The sequence below is a fragment of the Tetrao urogallus genome, assembly GCF_951394365.1.
Source record: "Tetrao urogallus genome assembly, chromosome: 17".
Lineage (NCBI taxonomy): Eukaryota > Metazoa > Chordata > Aves > Galliformes > Phasianidae > Tetrao > Tetrao urogallus.
In genome coordinates this window covers 12657347-12674722 of record NC_136830.1, presented here as the reverse complement: position 1 = coordinate 12674722, position 17376 = coordinate 12657347, and positions in this window count along the sequence as shown.

Here is a 17376-nt window from a genome sequence, read left to right as displayed (position 1 = left end):
ACTATTGCCCACAGACATTAGGGGCATAGCCAGGTTGATATTAACCCAACATCAACGACTGCTATTTAACGTGCACTGGCATGATGCAGCCCAAAGAAGTGTGCTGGTTCAGCGCCAGCCAGGAGATCCTCTTTTCCAGATTACCCTGGATGAGATCCTGGGTTTAGGCAATTTTCTCAGAATCGAGGCTCAGGCGCTGTTAGGACCTGACAAATTACGTGAGTCTATGAATTGTGCAAGGTCTGCCCTGAGTCGTATTAGGGCGCCTGGGGGTATCCCCACTTACATGGGCATTCAGCAGAAAAGGGATGAGGCTTTTGGATCATTTATTGACAGGGTAGCTGCAGCTATTGATGCTGCGGGGGTGCCTGACTATATGAAGGGCGCCATGTTAAAGCAATGTGCTTTGCAGAATTGCAATTTTGCCACTAAATCTATTCTGAATAATCTTAGCAGTGGGTGGACCATTGAGGAAGCTTTAGAAAAAATGGCGAATATACCCTCTGGACCACAGGCTTTCTTAGTCAAGGCTATAAAAGAGCTAGGCGAAGGTATGAAAGCACAGGCTCAAGCCTGTCAGAGTCAGGTACTGGCTGCACTTGCGCCCCTACAGGGTCCCGGCTCTATTACTCTAATAGGTCAAAGCCCCCGCCGTGGCTCGCACGCAACTAAAGCCTGCCGTCCGGGAAACTCCCAGACCAGCGCGAGAAGGGACCGCCGCGCAAGGACACAGATTGCGACCACCTCTGTTCAACCGGAACTACAGGACCAGTCCTACAACCTGCAACACGGGGAAGCCTCGGCCTGGACCTGGCAGCCGCAGTAACTGTCACGCTATCTTCAGACCGGCCCACCCGCATCTCCACCGGGGTCAAGGGCCCGGAAACGGTGATTTATCACTACATGGACGATATCTTGTTTGCTCGCCCTGAGGGTTTTAAGGATAAGGATGTAGACATCATTCGATCTCATCTATCGTTGGCAGGACTCATCATTGCGGATGAGAAAATTCAACGCTCATCTCCATGGAAGTACTTGGGTCTAATTATCTCTCAGACTGATATTACTCCACAGAAATTGAGCATTAAAGCGGAACTAAAAACCTTGAATGACGCACAGCAGTTCCTCGGGGACCTACAGTGGCTACGCCCCGTTGTGGGCATACCAAATGAACTCCTTGCTAGTCTCCGACCTTTACTCCGTGGGACTGACCCATCACAACCCGTCAGCCTTGATGAAGAACAGCGTGCCGCCATCCAAACAGTTTTGGCACACATTACAGATCACTGCATTTCCCGATGCGATTTGGACCTGCCCTTTCATCTGGTCGTTTGGATGGGCCCTCAATTCCCCATAGCGGCACTATGTCAAAAGAAAAAGGGGGAGAGGATGTGGGTAGTTGAATGGATCTGCCCGAAATTGCAGCAATCAAAAACATTGCTTCAGAAAATAGAATGTATAGCACAGCTAATAAGGAAGGGTAGAGAGAGGGCTCTTCAAATAACAGGAACAGAACCCAGTGTCATTCAGGTACCCATGAAAGCAGAAACACTGCATTGGTACCTTCAAAACTCAACAATACTACAGGAAGTGCTACTAGGCAGTAGCAGCACAGTGCTAACCGATAACTTAGAAGCCCCCCCTTTGAATTGGCTCAGTAAATGGCAGTGGGTGGGGGCACCCCTGTGCTCTAAACAGCCTCTCCCAAAAGCAACAACGGTTTACACCGATGCCGGCCGGAAATCGCATTCGGCAGTGGCGGTATGGAAGCTCGGTGACCAATGGCATCAGCATTTGATGCCAGGAGATCAACAGGACTCTCTGCAGACCTTAGAGCTCCTTGCAGTGGTATGGGCCCTGTCACATTTCAACGAGGACGTGAATATTGTCACTGACTCGTTATACGTGGCAGGAGTCGCCACCAGAATAGAGCATGCGTACATCAAGGAAGTTTCTAACCCGAGATTATTTCAGCTGCTGCTCCAATTACAGAGAGCAAACCAGTCCCGAACTAACTGCTATTGCGTAATCCACATCCGAAGCCACATGTGGGGAGAGGGGTTAGGTGAAGGAAACGCTATAGCAGACAGTTTAGTTTCCTGCTCATTTAACTCATCTCGATCTCAATTGTCCGATGCTCGAGAGTCGCATCAATTTTTCCACCAAAACGCAAAAGGCCTCCAACAACAGTTTAAGATCCCTGCGGAGGCAGCCAAAATAATTGTCAGGGCTTGTCCTGTTTGTTCCCATCATAATGGCGGGATTGGATTGGGTTGTGGAGTAAACCCAAGAGGCCTAAAAGTAAATGAGTTGTGGCAAATGGACGTAACTCATGTCCCTGAGTTTGGTAGGTTAAAGTACATTCATGTTTCCATAGACACGTTTTCTCACTTTATTTGGGCCTTGTACCTTAGGTCGATTGTCACTGTTGGCCCCCCCTACGTCAATGGTATTACAACACCATCAGCCTAGAAGGCACAAGCGTATGACTCATGCCTTCACTAAAGAATGCGACCCAAACGCTGACTTTTGGAATTTTGAACAGAGGTTCTTTTCTTCTCTATTAGCTCCTGGGGTAGCCAGCGCCAAAGCTCTATCTACCCTTAACAAACTGGGCTGCTGGCTCGCTAAGCAAACTAATGCTACATCACTTGCTATTAGTAATCTTTTATTAGATGTAGACTCAGTCCGCCATGCCACTTTGCAAAATCGTGCCGCAATTGATTTTCTGCTACTTGTGCATGGGCATGGGTGTGAGGATCTCGAAGGGATGTGCTGTATGAACTTGTCTGATCACTCGCAATCTATTCATAAGCAACTATCTGTTTTACAAGGGCTAGCTTCTAGCCTACGAGAAGAAGAGGGTCGGGGGCTGGATCAGTGGCTGAGAAGTCTTGGTTAGGCCCATGGGTGCGCGACATAATTAAATATTTGTTGGTCCTCCTGGGGTTTGTGTTATTGGTTATGATATCCATGCCTTGCTGTCTTACCTGTCTGCAAAGTTTAATTACTCGCATTACATCTAGAAACTTTTCCGCCAATCTGCTAGCCCTAAAAGAAAAAGGGGGAAGTGTGGAGAGCATTGCTGAGAGCTGGCTTGCAGAAAAGGGTCATGTTGACACAACCCCGCTGATAAGACTGAAATAACTAGGCATAAACACTAGCCTGCTGACCTATCATCATCAAGGACAGCATTCCCTTGCAGGATTATGAGGAACCAACACGAAGCAATAACAGGATGCAGAACTGGGGGTGCTGACCGCTGGAATGCTGCTGCGGTTGAATCAGCTACCCGCGCGCCGACCTATCAGGAGCTCGCCTTTTGCAATATGTATTAGCCTCATTATGCGCTGTAATAAATAACGGTGCCTTCTGATTAAAGTTTGAGAAAGTTTGATCAAGCCCTTGGTCGTATCTTTTCTCCCGCCGGTTCTGACACATCTTCAGGGCCGAGAATGATTCCCATCCTGAGACACGCTGCATCCTCATCATCGTCACTGACTGCGATGCCACCCACAGCAGCACCATGCGCACAGTTGAGGAGTGTGGCATCATGTGCTACATCACTGGGGTACAGCCCACACTGCACCATGGGGCCATGCAGGGACCACCATGTCTTGAGAGATTGCCATCCAGGAGCATTAAAGAGGTTTAAATCCCTTAATGTTCAGTGCTTTAAAAAGTATTTTATGATAAGGCAATTAAAAATGACCTGCTGCAGAAAGTAACAGGATCCCAGAGTGTGTTACAGGTGTGGCTCAGCAGAAAATGAGCACTATGTCCAATTTCCCCCCTTGGCCTCTGCTTATCTCATAACAACTGTCACTTTCAAAAAATAAAGGAAGCAACACAGATCTCTGCTGGGTTGAAGGATGATGTTTTGTTGCAGCGTGGAAAGTTGCAAGTTCTGAGAAAACAATGACTGTTGAAAGGGGTCCATTCATGGTGCAGGAAATCTGATTTCTGGAGCTGTGTGTGCATGTGTGTTCTCACTTCACAACTGCTTCCAGATAATGGGGCTACCAACTCAGGCAGGAATGGTAGGGCTGTCATCCTTAGTCTAAAGTTCAGATCTTCTTTCTGCCTTGTTATAGTTCATTTGAGGTGTTTGTAGCAATGGTCTCTGTTTGGCTGCAACTCTGACTAAATGGAATAGAATGATGAAGGAAAAGACAGAAGCTGGTATTCTCTGGGCAAATTTGCGTGCCAAATCCACCTTTAGCAGAAGAAAGATGTGGTTTTTCAGAACTCAGGAGAGCTGTACCCGCACATACTACAGGCATATTTGATGAGCTTGCATTCCCCTTCTGTTGAATCAAAAACCTGGGCTAAGAAGGAATGTTCCACGTAGGGAGAAGAAGATGATAGAACGTGTTCCTTTCAAGGCTCGCGTGGGAAATGTCAGGTCTTTCTGAAGGCACCATTCAGCCACGGGCCTTTTTTGCCAAAAAAGTAACAAGACAGGCAGCGCTGCAGAACTGAGTATTCTCCATGGATTTACTCATCGCCTGAAACAGACTGTGGCAATTGTCTTTGTGATCATCAGCATATAGTTAAAAGGGAGCAGCTGACAAAGGTTAGGGCATACCAGTGAGTCTTTCCATTTTGAAAGATTTTCATGTAGTCCTTGCTCATCTCTAAGTACTGAAGATTTATCAGAGTCACAGATTCCATCTGTCTTTCATCATCACCATGGAATATTATTCCAAAAGCTGTTAAGCTATTGCAAGTGACCTTATCTGAGCCATGCTCTTTTTTCTGTTTTAACTTGAAATGCTTGTTATGTATTCATTTCATGTATCTCTTATTTTTGCCTTGCCTCAAGCTGGAAGTCACTCTAAGAAAGCCATCTAAAAAATTCCCTATTTAGTATGTGTGTACATCTCAGTGTGAATTGTAGTGTATGCTATCTTTGGTTCGTGCTGTACTCCGTAATGTGGCAGTATGGCTGTACTCTTTCCAAAGCAGCATGTCTTTTCAGAAAGCACTTCATTGACAGCTGAAGTTGTGGTCTTTACTGGTTTCATCCCATGACAAGTATTGTTGTTTCGTTGTTTTTATTTTCTATAGGTAGGATACCGCTGCATTAACAGTGCAATCAAATGAGAATGTGACAGAGACTCTGGTAAGTGGTGGATTTTGCTTCTTTTCTAAATGGTGTGTAAAAAAAAAAAAAAAAAAAGGGTACAGTTTTTTGCTTTGTACAAAAATATTTGCTCCTTTGTACAAAAACATGGGTGTTTTCCATCCTCTAATTCATTAAATCTTGACCTGAAAGAATAGGTGGGTATACCATTGCAGCTGTAAATCTGTACTTTCTGAAAGTCTTTCACTAATATAGCACTGCAAAAAAGGAAAAGCAGGATGCCTAGATACTTTTAATTTTTGGAGGTACAGTCAGTTTACTTATTTATTGCACTTAAGAAAAGCAAGAATGAGTGCTTTGGTCCAATGTACAGCAAGGAAGTGCTCACGTGTGCTGTCGGTACACATGCCTCTCATATTACTGCAGCTTTATCTATCTTCCACATTTTAGTAGGTACCATCTTCTAAGGGGGGGAATACTGTTGGAAGTGATCATACTTTGGTGGTTTCTGGGTTCCTCTTGCTGTCTTTGGTTAGCCTGAATTAAGGATATGGAGTGGCAGCATTGCTGGGTGAACGCTGTTTTGGTGTGGTGGTGGGTTTTTCTGTTTGGTTTTGTTTTGTTGTTGTTTTCTGAAAAATGTCAGGGAGCAGATTTTCGTATTTTGAAGAATTTCAGAGATGTCTCTTCATTACAGAAGGCCTTCTAACCAGCTGCATCTTATCAATTGCAAAGCAGCTGGATAGCTTTTGAGGTTCATATTATGCTGAGCAATTTGTTCATGTCAAATTGATCTACTGGGGTTATTTCATCTGGCTGAGTCAGCCATCTTTATAGATGCAATATGCTGAGCACAGCTTGCAGCTCTCTCCTTTAGCGTGTTTGTGTTTGCAAGGCTTTTTCCCCAGCAGAAATAGTACTTTTGCTGGGAGCTGTTTTGCTGCAGAACCAAACATCTTGCAGGACTGGTGATGTTTACTAGATACACTTCCTAAAGAATAAGCATAGGCCAGAATTTTAGAGGGTAAGAATTGCAGAAGAAGCGTGGCCAATAAACAGAAGCTTTGTAGGTGATTGAGATCTCAGGATGAAATAAGCATTAGAAAGCAACTAGGGATGACTTTTTTTTACTCAGAAGGTGGTGAGGTACTGGAACAGGCTGCCTGGAGAAGCTCTGGATGCCTCTGGTCCTGATCATCCTGATCTAATGGGTGGCCCATAGCAGGGGGATTAGAACTGAATGGTCTTTAGGTCCCTTCCAATTCGAGCCATTCTATGATGTTCAATGTCAGAATTCATGCAGTTAGTACTTGCCTATGTGAAAACAGAGTCTGCAACGTTTCTTACTTTCAACAGAGAAGGAATCTTTTTGTCTGAGAACTAGTGGAATTAGGGGGATAGGGGATAATTTTAAAAAATCACGTTTGAAATCATACTTTGGGACACTCCTCGCTTTGCCCTCACTTTCTAGAGCATTTCTGAGCAAACTGAGTACTTCTCCCCCATTTCTGCTGCTGCTTTCAATAACTCAGGAAGCTAGCACTCTCTCTCCTTGCAAGGGAGGGATGTTGGACTGACTCAGTTTCTGTGCAGGACACTGAGAATGAAGATGCTCTGTAGATGATCATTAGTAATGTAAGGCTGTCCTCTTCCTGGCAAAGCCATTGGCACTGAGTCTGCTAGAAGTGAAGCAGCACTGTAATGCCAGGCAGAGTCGAATGTACGTATCTATGGCCATATATTTCCATAAAGAAAGAAGTGAAAGAGTACATTTTTCTTTTTTCACAATGTTTCTGTTTTGATAATTTCTGTACATTTGGTATTTCCTTTAGGTTGAAGTTCTGCATGATTTTGAGGCAGCTAACAGTGATGAGCTTAATCTAAAATGAGGGGATATTGCACTAGTAATTCCTTCTGAGACCACAGCTGATCAGGTAACAACAACATGATTATTTATTTCTTTTGCTAATGTTTCCCTTTGTCTCAGTTTCCTTCTCACTCTTTATAGTTACTTTGAAATGTTGATTCAAAATGTCTTTGCTGTTAGAAAAGACCAACATTCTTATTTTTCCCTTTTACTTGGTTTGATTTGTGACCAAGCAGCACAGTTAACTAAGCTAAAGTCCCAGGTATGTACTGCCAACAGGATCCAACTTCAGTCTGTTTTTCTAGGACACTTTTATGTTACTTTGTAGTAAATTTTATATAGGCTTACATAGACACAGGCTGAATACAGAAGATGGCTTACAAATTGTGCATCCTGCTATCATTTTGTTGTTACACTGGGTCAGAACTGATTGTATTTCCGCACATGTTCAGAGTTTTACGTGGAGATCTGGGGAAATATACATTTGCCCAGAGAGAGCACTGAGACTGCACACCAACAGTTCTGTCCTGCAGCCAAATGGCACAGAGGTGTTCCTACATGTCCTGTGTGCCTCTTGGAACCTGAGCCTCACACAGCTGTGCTCTTGAGCTGCACCAGCAATCACTTTGTCTTTGGTGCAAGAACCCAACAGTTCAGTGTCATTTAAGATATTTTATTTTGTTTTAACAGCGTGTTTCAGGTTAATTTTTAAACAATTTAATTCCACGTTATATTGATTTGCAGTCAAGTGAATTAATTTTTTACCTCTTCTTTTGCCTTTTATATGGAATTAGTAATGGTGTTACAAAACAAAAAATGTCTAGAAAATGCTTGATAGGGAACTAGAGTTGTCCAAGAGAAAGAGAGCAAGGAAGGAAGAAGTGGTATGGGAAGTGGCTAGGAGACAGAAGGGCATGAAGAATTAAGTCACTGAGTTTGCATCTCAAGTGATTTTCAAGTTTCACCTCAGGACACAAAATCCTGAATGATGAGCAATTCAAGCCTGGGAATTGTTACAGGATGAAAAAATGTAGCAAGAGCTCCAGGTTTACCCTGTGTTTGTCTGCACCTTCCAGACAGAGCAGGAAGGAAAACCTGAACCCGTACTGCAGCAGTCCAACTTCCTCCAAGCTTCTGGTGCCTGGATGCCCTGACGCAGCACTGTGCAGGACCAAGGCAGGCACAGCACTCCTGCTCATCTTCCAGCTCATTGGACAGCTATAAATTCAACTTACATGTTTTCCCCCCCACCACCAAACCACGTGCATTTTTTCCAACAGAACTAGGCTTTCACTTCTGACTGTTTTGCCATTAAGGCAGGAAACCAACAGTGAGGTTTATAAAAATCTAAAGGTTATGGATGGCAAGCGCTTCATCGGAAAACAATCAGCTGTTGTCCTGGGATCTAGACCTTGCTCTAGAGACTCCCTTGGATATTGTTTTGTTCATTGACTGGTACCGCAGGAGGCCTGGGGCAGCTCCCAAGCACATTGCGTACATGGCAACCAGGCTGCTCCTTGAGAATGAGTCCGATGAGGGGAAATTCAGCATCGAGAAGGACCTCGCCAATTCCCAGTGCACCCTGACTGTGGCTGCACAAGATGCTGCTACCTACTACTGTGCCAGATGGGATGCACAGCAGCGGAGAGCCATGGGGAACCTGCACAAAGACACGCTCTGCTTCCTGAACGAGACGTTACAATGCAGACAGCTTGTGGGACCTTCCCTCTGCATCTTTATTCTAGGCACATCCCATGTGGCTCTAGAACGGTTGCGTTTGTTGTACTGTTTGGCCCAGACTATAAGGTCCCTCTGTTGTGCTGCTTTCTCACAGCATCACCTGCTGGCTGCCCAGGGCCCCTCTCTGGGTGGCCACCAGTGAGTCACATCCTGCCCTCAGGCACAGCCCCTGTCCATGCCACAGAGCTGGGGGCTTTGGGGCACAGGCAAGCAGGCACCACAAGAAGAATGCTGCTGCTGCTGCTGCCACTTCTGGCCCTGGCTGAAGCCTGGTTGCATCCATTCCCCTCCCCGTGGGAAGCAGCAGCAGGAAGCTGTCTTGCATGCACCTGCAGGCAGCAGGCTGGCAGTGCTTGCTGCCTTTTCTCTCCTTCTGATACACGGACATGCACAAGTGCTGCTGCAACAGAGTCAACCATCTGTTACCAGAACAAGATCCAGAACTGTGAATATTGAGTGCAAAGCCGAGGGCATAGATGACTTTCAGAATGCCTACATCTCCTGGTACTGACAGCTGCCTGCCAGAGCTCCTGAACGGCTCCTTTCTGTGACAGCAGAATTACAAGTTTCCTATGATTTTGAATCCGATAGGAGCAAATATTTGTCTTATAAAAGTGAGAATAAAATCTGCACTCTCTCAGTTAACAGCACACAGGATGGAGATGAAAGTACCTACTGCTGTGCCTACTGGCAGTCTCATAGCAGGAGCAGCCTGCAGGCAGCCCTTACAGAAAGCTGGCTGCAGCCTGAGCGGCACACTTTGATACAAGTGCCGAGAAACACAGCTGCCTTCCTGCCCCCATCTCTCAGCCTTCAAGGCATCCCCACAGGCTTAAGCAGAGGAAGGAATTCCAAGACGAAAGCCAAGACACTTACGTGGCACTGTCTGTGTCACTATTCTGTGCAGTCTGAATCCATCGTTTCCTCTCCCTACCAGCAGCCGTCCTGCCCCTAATGTTCACTTTTTCAATGCTGGAATGGCGGCACTAAAGGCCTTGATGCAAAATGATGGATCTGCCACAAGGAAACTGGCAGTAGGAGTTTACAGAACATGTCCTGATGTGAGGTCTGTAATGCATGCTGCAGTCGACAAAGACCTGGAGAAGATCCAGAGCAGATTCACTCTCTTAGTTAGAGATGGGGGAACATAACTCTGGAAAGAACATGCAGTGGGAGGGGTGCTGTTTGTGGAGACAAACAACATCCAGGGTTGGTGTAGTTGGCTGAGGAGGCCCATGGAGTTGTTCCAGGCATGAGGAAGTCAGGAGTTCACCATCAACTAGTCAATTTGTGCTACAAAAGCAGGCAGCACTTTCTAGGCAGGGCTGATGAAAGATGCTTCTTGGACAGACCTGGGGGTCTGAGGAGAGCAGAGTGACCTGGGGAAGGGCACAGCTGAACAACCCTGCTTTCTACGTGTGTGCTTAACAAGATTTATGGGTAAGATGAAATGGGATGTAGCAGATAGATAGGTACACACAAAACAGTTGCTGGATTGAATATTTTAGGTCTTCTCTACAGTGAGAGAATGGAGTCAGATGGGGGCCCGCATTTTGAAAGTTCCCTTGCAAATACTTGGGCCAAAGATCTTGGCATCGAGTGGACTTATCTCACATTCCCTTGCGTGCACCAGCTGCTGGTAAAATCCAACAGTACAGCAGGTTGTTGAAAATGAAGTTGAAGGCAATGGGGGAAGGAACATTAAAGCCGTGGGAGAAGCATTTGGCAGAAGCCACCTGCTTGTCCAGTGCTCAAGATCTATGAGCCTAGGACCGGTGCAGTGGAAATGCTGATACCACGAGGTATCTTACTGAGAAGACTGTATGCGAGCTGCTGAATCACAGCCTGAACCTCTGGTCGATCACCTGAAGCGAGCGCTGATCAGCCCTGGGAACACAGTGAAGGCAATGCGCTGTGCTGCTGGAAGGGATGGAGCCTGGCTACGCCTCTCCTGGACCCCATTGAAGAGCTGACTGCCAGTGGGGAAGGGTCTCTTTTGGAGATCCCTCCTTTGGAGCTTTCCAGTGAGCCCAGGATAAGGGTAAGCCCTTTTGTTAAGCATGGCTTTTGTTTTTTTCTTATTTGGGTCCCTTTCCCCTCTTCCCCCCCCCCCCCTTTGCCTTCTTTAAAAGGGGGAACAAGAGTGATCTGAGCTACTGCAAGGAAATTTCAGACTGGACAATTCAGGTTTTGCCCCACTTTATGAGCAGAAACTCCTGCTTTGGGTAATACGTTTTGTACCTGCATCATTGGTGAGGCCTGTGCCACGCAGTTATCAGAAAGGGGCAGGGAGAATCATAGACCTGTTTGAGTCAGAAGGGACCTTTAAAGCCATCTGACCCAACTCCCCTGCAGTGAACAGGGTCACCTATGGCCACATCAGGTTGCTCAGTTATGGCAAAGCCTTCAGGCCAGCAGCTCCTGCTGTTTTCTACTCCCTGCACAGAAAAGTGAACGTATGAGGGCATTGGTATTCACTGAGTCAAGAGCGGCCACCTGAAGAACAGGAACCACTGCTACCCTGAGCGTGTCCACAGAAAGCTCACTTGTTCTGAATACTTACATAGTATCCTGTGCTCTCCATTGCACTGCAGTTATAATATGCCAGGTGCAGCTCCTCAGGGGAGATCTCTGGAAAGCTTGCAGGGAGGCAAACAATCAGCATGCTCCAAAGGGAATACAACAAAAATACAAAATTGCCCTCTGGACTTACACAAGAAACTGCCAATGCGACCACTTTCCTGAAAAAATGAAAATGTAAACAAATGGCAAAGCCGACTGCGTTCCAAATGCCTGCAGGAGCCGAGTGCTGGGCATTTGCATTTCTGCTTCCTTAATTTTCCTGAGAGGAGCTTGCTCCACAAACATCGCTCAGCTGATCTCCAAATGTCATCTCCTCAGGAGGCTTTGGGTAACAGAACTGCACCCACAGCACTGCTGCTGCTGCTGCTGCCGTGGGCTGTAACTGTCCTTTGCTGGGTTTTTCCTTGTCACCTGGACTTGAAGCACTGAAGATGACTCATTAGTCCTTAATAAAATACAGCCATTACCAAAATCAACATGTAGAACAATATTAACAGATAATTATCACCCAGCTACTCATCTGGAACTTGTTTTATTTTCTCACTTTAGAGAAATCACAAGTACAGATTCATCAGTTTTACAAGTACTTTAAATATCAAAGTGATAATGAGCACTGGAAGTGAACTGCAGAGAGTCAATTAGCTTCTAATTCAGCTTCTAATTACTGGAGGTGGGCTTGGCAGCCAAAGAGCCAATCCAGTTCCTAGCTATACTAGAAAACTTGCACTTAGCCAGCTGGGCCTTGCCTGGAACTTGCCACTCATTTACTCCTAAGACACAGAAACATCATGTCGAATGCTGAACTTGAGTAGAGTTTATTCCAGCTATCCCCAGAAATCTCTTCTTTTTATGCTTTTATTTGCTTTTAATTTTTAGAAAAGAAAAAGAAAAAAAAAGGAAAAAAAAGCCTGAGGAAAAGGGAGAGGCGCTTTTGTTTTTGTTTTTGTTTTTTCTTTTCAGAATCCTTCCTGCAGTAAAGATGTAGGAGAAGTTGCAGCTGTGCTGCACAGTTCTCTGATCAATGGAAAGAAGATGCCTGCATGTTTTATGTTCCTGATTTCTTAGAACTTCTCAAAAATGTAATTAACATACGGTAATGAAACACTGCTTGGTAACTGGGTGTCTGTGCTCTACATTCGTGTTCCTGTGGCTCCTGACAAGTGCCTGTCAAAATGAGGAAGGAAGAAGAGCATCTTGTACAGATGCTATTTATGATTTAATATTTACTACTGCCACAGGCACATTGAAATCTGCTGGAGAATGCAAAAGCAGCTGCATTCCACCATTTCAGAAGCAGATTGTTTATCAGACACCTGGTTTGAAGCCCAGTAACTCTGCAAATCATCTGTGTGTGTCTTGGAAAACAAGGAATGAAATAGATGACACCAAGCTTTTCTCTGCAGGTTAGAGCAACTGTGAGGTTTAACAAAACTGCTCACTTTGTATTCACAGAGTAAATGAGAATCAATTCACCAGGAGCAAAAATGAGCTCAGGGAGTAAGGACAGCAATATTAATATTTATTCAGTGCATCCTGTGGAACTGTGTTGACTTTTCTGGACTGGGAGCAAATCAGAAAATTCATTGCATGGTTGCATTAGATGCCTGGAGCAGAAGCAATCATTTTCCATCCCAGTGCTGCCCAGAAGACTAATTCAGTAAGTGGAAAGCTGCAGGAGACTTCCTTAGAGTAACTCCCCCAGGCTGAGACATGAGTCAGGACAAGGCATGCAGTGATGTCACTGCCTGCATTGCCTCATGGCAGCACGTGGCAGCCACCTTTGGTACCCATTGCCATCCCTGGCCATTTAATGCCGCCTTGTGAAAACCGAAATTCTCCTTGGAACTCGTACATCCAAGGTGAGACATAGTGCCCTAGATCATAATAAATCACTTGGGCACTGATGTGATACAATTCCAGTTTTACTGTGCTATCAGTTCTTGCCTAGGATAAAGCATGGCAAGGTGGCTTTTTTCCTATCACACAGGACAAGCTGCAACCCTGAGAATTTGGCAATGAAGAGGAGCTGTCTGTGTCTCATCGGTGTATCAGTCACTGCAACACTCTCAAGTCAGAGAAAGCATTTTTAATTTCTGCTTAGTGGAGCCACACCACATTTTCAGTATAGGCTGGGATTCCTTTACAAAGAATTTAAGCCTTTCCATAAACAAACTTTTCCTGCTTAATAGTCTTTAGCCCACAAATGGCCCTGCCTGTAAAGCACAGAGAAAAACAGGCACCAGCATGCCTGAGGATATCCAGTGCCATGCACAGTGACTGCTCCTTTGTGTATGTATGCTTAAATCATGGCAGGCACCAGACTCCTCTTTCTAAGTCACCCAGTATTGCCTTTAAACACCATCCCAAAGATCTGGGCCCTTGGGCACTGCCACAGTGGAAAAGGTAAAATTACTGTAACAGCTGGTGATAATCTAGCTTCCCAGATTCACCTCAGATCGTGTTTAATCTGTGGTGCCACTGGTCTCTGCTTTGCTTTGCCTGGGTAATAGGTCATTTCTGAAAGGGTTAAAAAATGATGAATGAACCCCAGGTGCCCTATCTTTACTCAAAGGCTTGACAGATACACAAAGCTGAAACTTGGTTCCACTTCCCACCTACAGATTTCCACGCAAGAAAGCCACATTTGGGGGATATGGGGGGGCAGGGGGGACATGGGGGGATTTAAGGAGGGTATGGGGGGGTTGAGAGGGAAAGGGGGGATGGGGGGGACAGGGGGGATTGGGATGATATGGGTGGGGGGGGGGATGGGAAGGATATGGGAGGATGGGGGGGGCATAAGGGTTGGGGGGGATGGGGACATGCAGCATATGGGGGGGTAGGGGGGACAGGGGGAATAAGGGGGGATATGGGGGGGAGGAGATGGGTGGGTGGGCGGAGAAAGGGGAAATGGGGGGTATATTTGGGGATAGGGGAGATATGGGGGGGATACAGGGGGGTGGGGGGCTATGGGGGAAATGGGGGGGATTTGGAGTATAGGGGAGATATGGGGGTATGGGGGGATAGGAGGGGATGAAGAGAGATGGGGGATATGGGGGGTGGGGGGGGTGGGGGGAAATATGGAGGATATGGGGGGATCGGGGAAGAATGGGGGTTGCAGGGGATTTAGGGGGCATATGGGGGGCAATGCGTGGGAATGAGCAAAAATGGGGGATATGGGGGATGGGGAGATATGGAGGGATATGGGGGCTGGGGGGAATGGGGGGATGCAGCGTATGGGGAGGTATGGGAGGATAGGGGGAATAACGGAGATATGAGGGGTATGGGGGGTGGGGGAGATTTGGGGGGAGAAGGGGGGTGGGGGGGATCAGAGTTGGATGGGGGGTAAGAGGGGAATGGGGGTGATAAGGGGGGTGGGGGGAGAAAGGGGAAATGGGGGGGGATATGGAGGATAGGGGAGATATATGGGAATATAGGGGGGTGGGGAGGGATGGGGAGATGTGGGGGGTGGGGAGGATGGGGGGATTGGGGGAGTAAGAGGGGAATGGGGGATGTAGGCGGCTGGGGGGAGAAAGGAAGATATGGGGGGATGGGGGGAGGGAGGGGAATATGAGGAAATGGGGGGTATGGGGCATACGGGGGGGATGGGGGGATGGGGGGAAATAAGGGGGTGGAGGGTTTGGGGGCATTTAGGGGGCGTATGGAGGGGGTTGAGAGGGAAAGTGGGGATTGGGGTACATCTATCTATCTGTCTAGGATCCCTTAGACACAAACTGTCTGGGACTAGGAGTGGATCCAGCCGTGCTGAGGAACCTTACCTCTGTGCATTGAAGAGTTCACACAGCAATGGGGTTGGCTCTGATCCTCATGACACAGCAGGAGAGCGTCCTGTAGATGTGTGTGTTACCCTGTCCTCTCTGTGGATAATCACCCAAAGAGAAAAACCCAGTGAGGCCACGGGCTACTCATCTCCAGCATCACATCCCGTTCAGACGTAAATAATTCTCACCTCATGGACTCAGAGCTTCCCCTTTAAACTGAAATCGGTCGGGTCTGCTGTACAGAACTCCAAAAGGACTCAAACATTCCTTACATCTTGATTTTACCCTCATCCTCGTTGCCTGCTACCCGTATAAGTTCTCCTCCTGCTGAATTTCAGCCACGTGCTTTTATCTGGCGATTTCCACGTACCCCTTGTGCTCAACAGGCTGTGAGCAATTCCCAGCTGATGCCCACGGTGTGACCGAGCTGCCGCAGCACTCACAGCACCGAGCGCCCTTTGTCCAACGGCATCGCAGCAGGCACCCGAATCGAGGTACGATGTCATTTCACAGTGCTTGTATACTCGCCCTGTTTGTGCTACAGGGAAAAGCCACCGACCGAGCTGAAGCAGCGTCTGCCAGCACCACGGCGTTCCCCGAGTTCTGAGAAATACATTTGCCATCGCCCTGCCTCCACTGTATTTTTTTACACGAATATTGGATCCCTTAATTTCAAGGACTCACGACTTCCCTGCACGTGCGCAATATACGTAAACGAAGCACTTGCCAATTACCGAATTAGAAGAGTTTAGAACGTTAGAAGCTCCATCCAGCCGCGGTGCAAACACGCCGCTTCCGCCCGGCAGCGTTCTCACATCCAACATGGCTCCTCGACGGCTTCACCCGCTCCTCAGCGCCCCCCCGCCGCTCTGAACTTGCCGTGCCCTTTCTCAAAATGGCTGCCGCCAGCTTCACCCCATGGCCACCTTGCCCGGATGACGGCCGGATCGCGCGGTCACGTGACGGACGCAGAGGGCGGAGCGGTACCAGGCGTCGGATTTGTCTGCTCCTCCTGGCCGTGCCGTGCGGTCGGCTCTCGTGGGGTCCGGGCCTCCCGGGGGCGGCGCCGCTTGCGTATGGGATCGGCGGCAGCGGGGTGAGCGGGGCCGGTGGGTGCGGGCGGGGAGGGAGAGCCGGGGGAGGGGAGAGCGAGCGTCCTCCGAGCGGCGTTCTGTGCCGCAGTTCTTGTTCTCAGCCTGATTTCTCTCTCCTTTCCCTGGCCGAATTTCGGCGCCCCGTTACGCGTCCTCCGGGGGGGGTGGGGGGGGTTGGAGCTGATGGGCAGCCGGTGTCTGGGGGCTGTGCAGGTTCTTGTGGCGGTGATGCTGCAGCAACGCGTCCTCCGCGCTCCCTTCGCTGAGCTGTGCCGCGTGTGCTCTGTGGCTGTGCTGAGGCTACACGAAAGACATCGGTTGGTGCCTGCAGACTCGTGAAGGAAATTTACACTCGCGTTCCGAAGACGGTGCTCTCTTCCCCCCCCCCCCTCCCCCCCCCCCCCCGACGTAGAAATGCGTCTATGATCGCTGTGAGCAATGTCTGAGAAGGAACTGAGGAGCTGAGAAGGATTTCAATTCGTGCTGCTTTTTCCCCCGTACTCTCTCCCCCCTGCGCCACCATGTGGCCATTATCTGCTAATTGTACTTTCAACGGTGATTATTTTTCTCATGAACCTGAAGCTGTGAATGCTGAGGTGTCAGGACAGCTGTCCTTAACTGCTGTGAGAAAAATGTTGTGCAAGTTGTAGGGCATTTTTGAGTTACGTTCTCACCTTGGCCTACGCAGCTGAATTCAGGTATGGTTTAGATTGTGAAGATCTATTCAAAAAGGGGATGTTCTTAAGAGCTAGCACAAAAAACACAGGAGGAAAAGAACATAATGAAGTTAATCTAGCTGTATGTTTCTTAGGGTCTCTCTCAGGTAGTGCGTCTGCAGTTACAAAGAATGGGTGTGAGGGTTTTGTTATCTGGGGTATCTCTACAACTTTCTGAGGCTCCAGTCTAAGAAACAGGCTAGCAAACAGACTTTTACTTTTTCTCCCAGCTGCTTTGGTTAGGAGGTGCAGCTGGAGGCTGTAACCCTCAGTTGCTCGTTTCATTCAATGTGCAGCTTTTGTGGTGATGCTCGCAGAGAATGTATTGGTTTTTCTTTATTAAGTTCTCAACACTGGGAATTGGCTCAGGAAGTGGATTTGCTGTCTTTTCCTTTCCTGTGGGTTTGTTTTGTCTGTTCTGTGGGGGGAAGGATGGTGGGCTGAGGGGAAGGAGGGAGGTTGCTTGTTGGATTGTTTTCCCTTGTTTTATCTGGGAACATTCTCTTTGCGT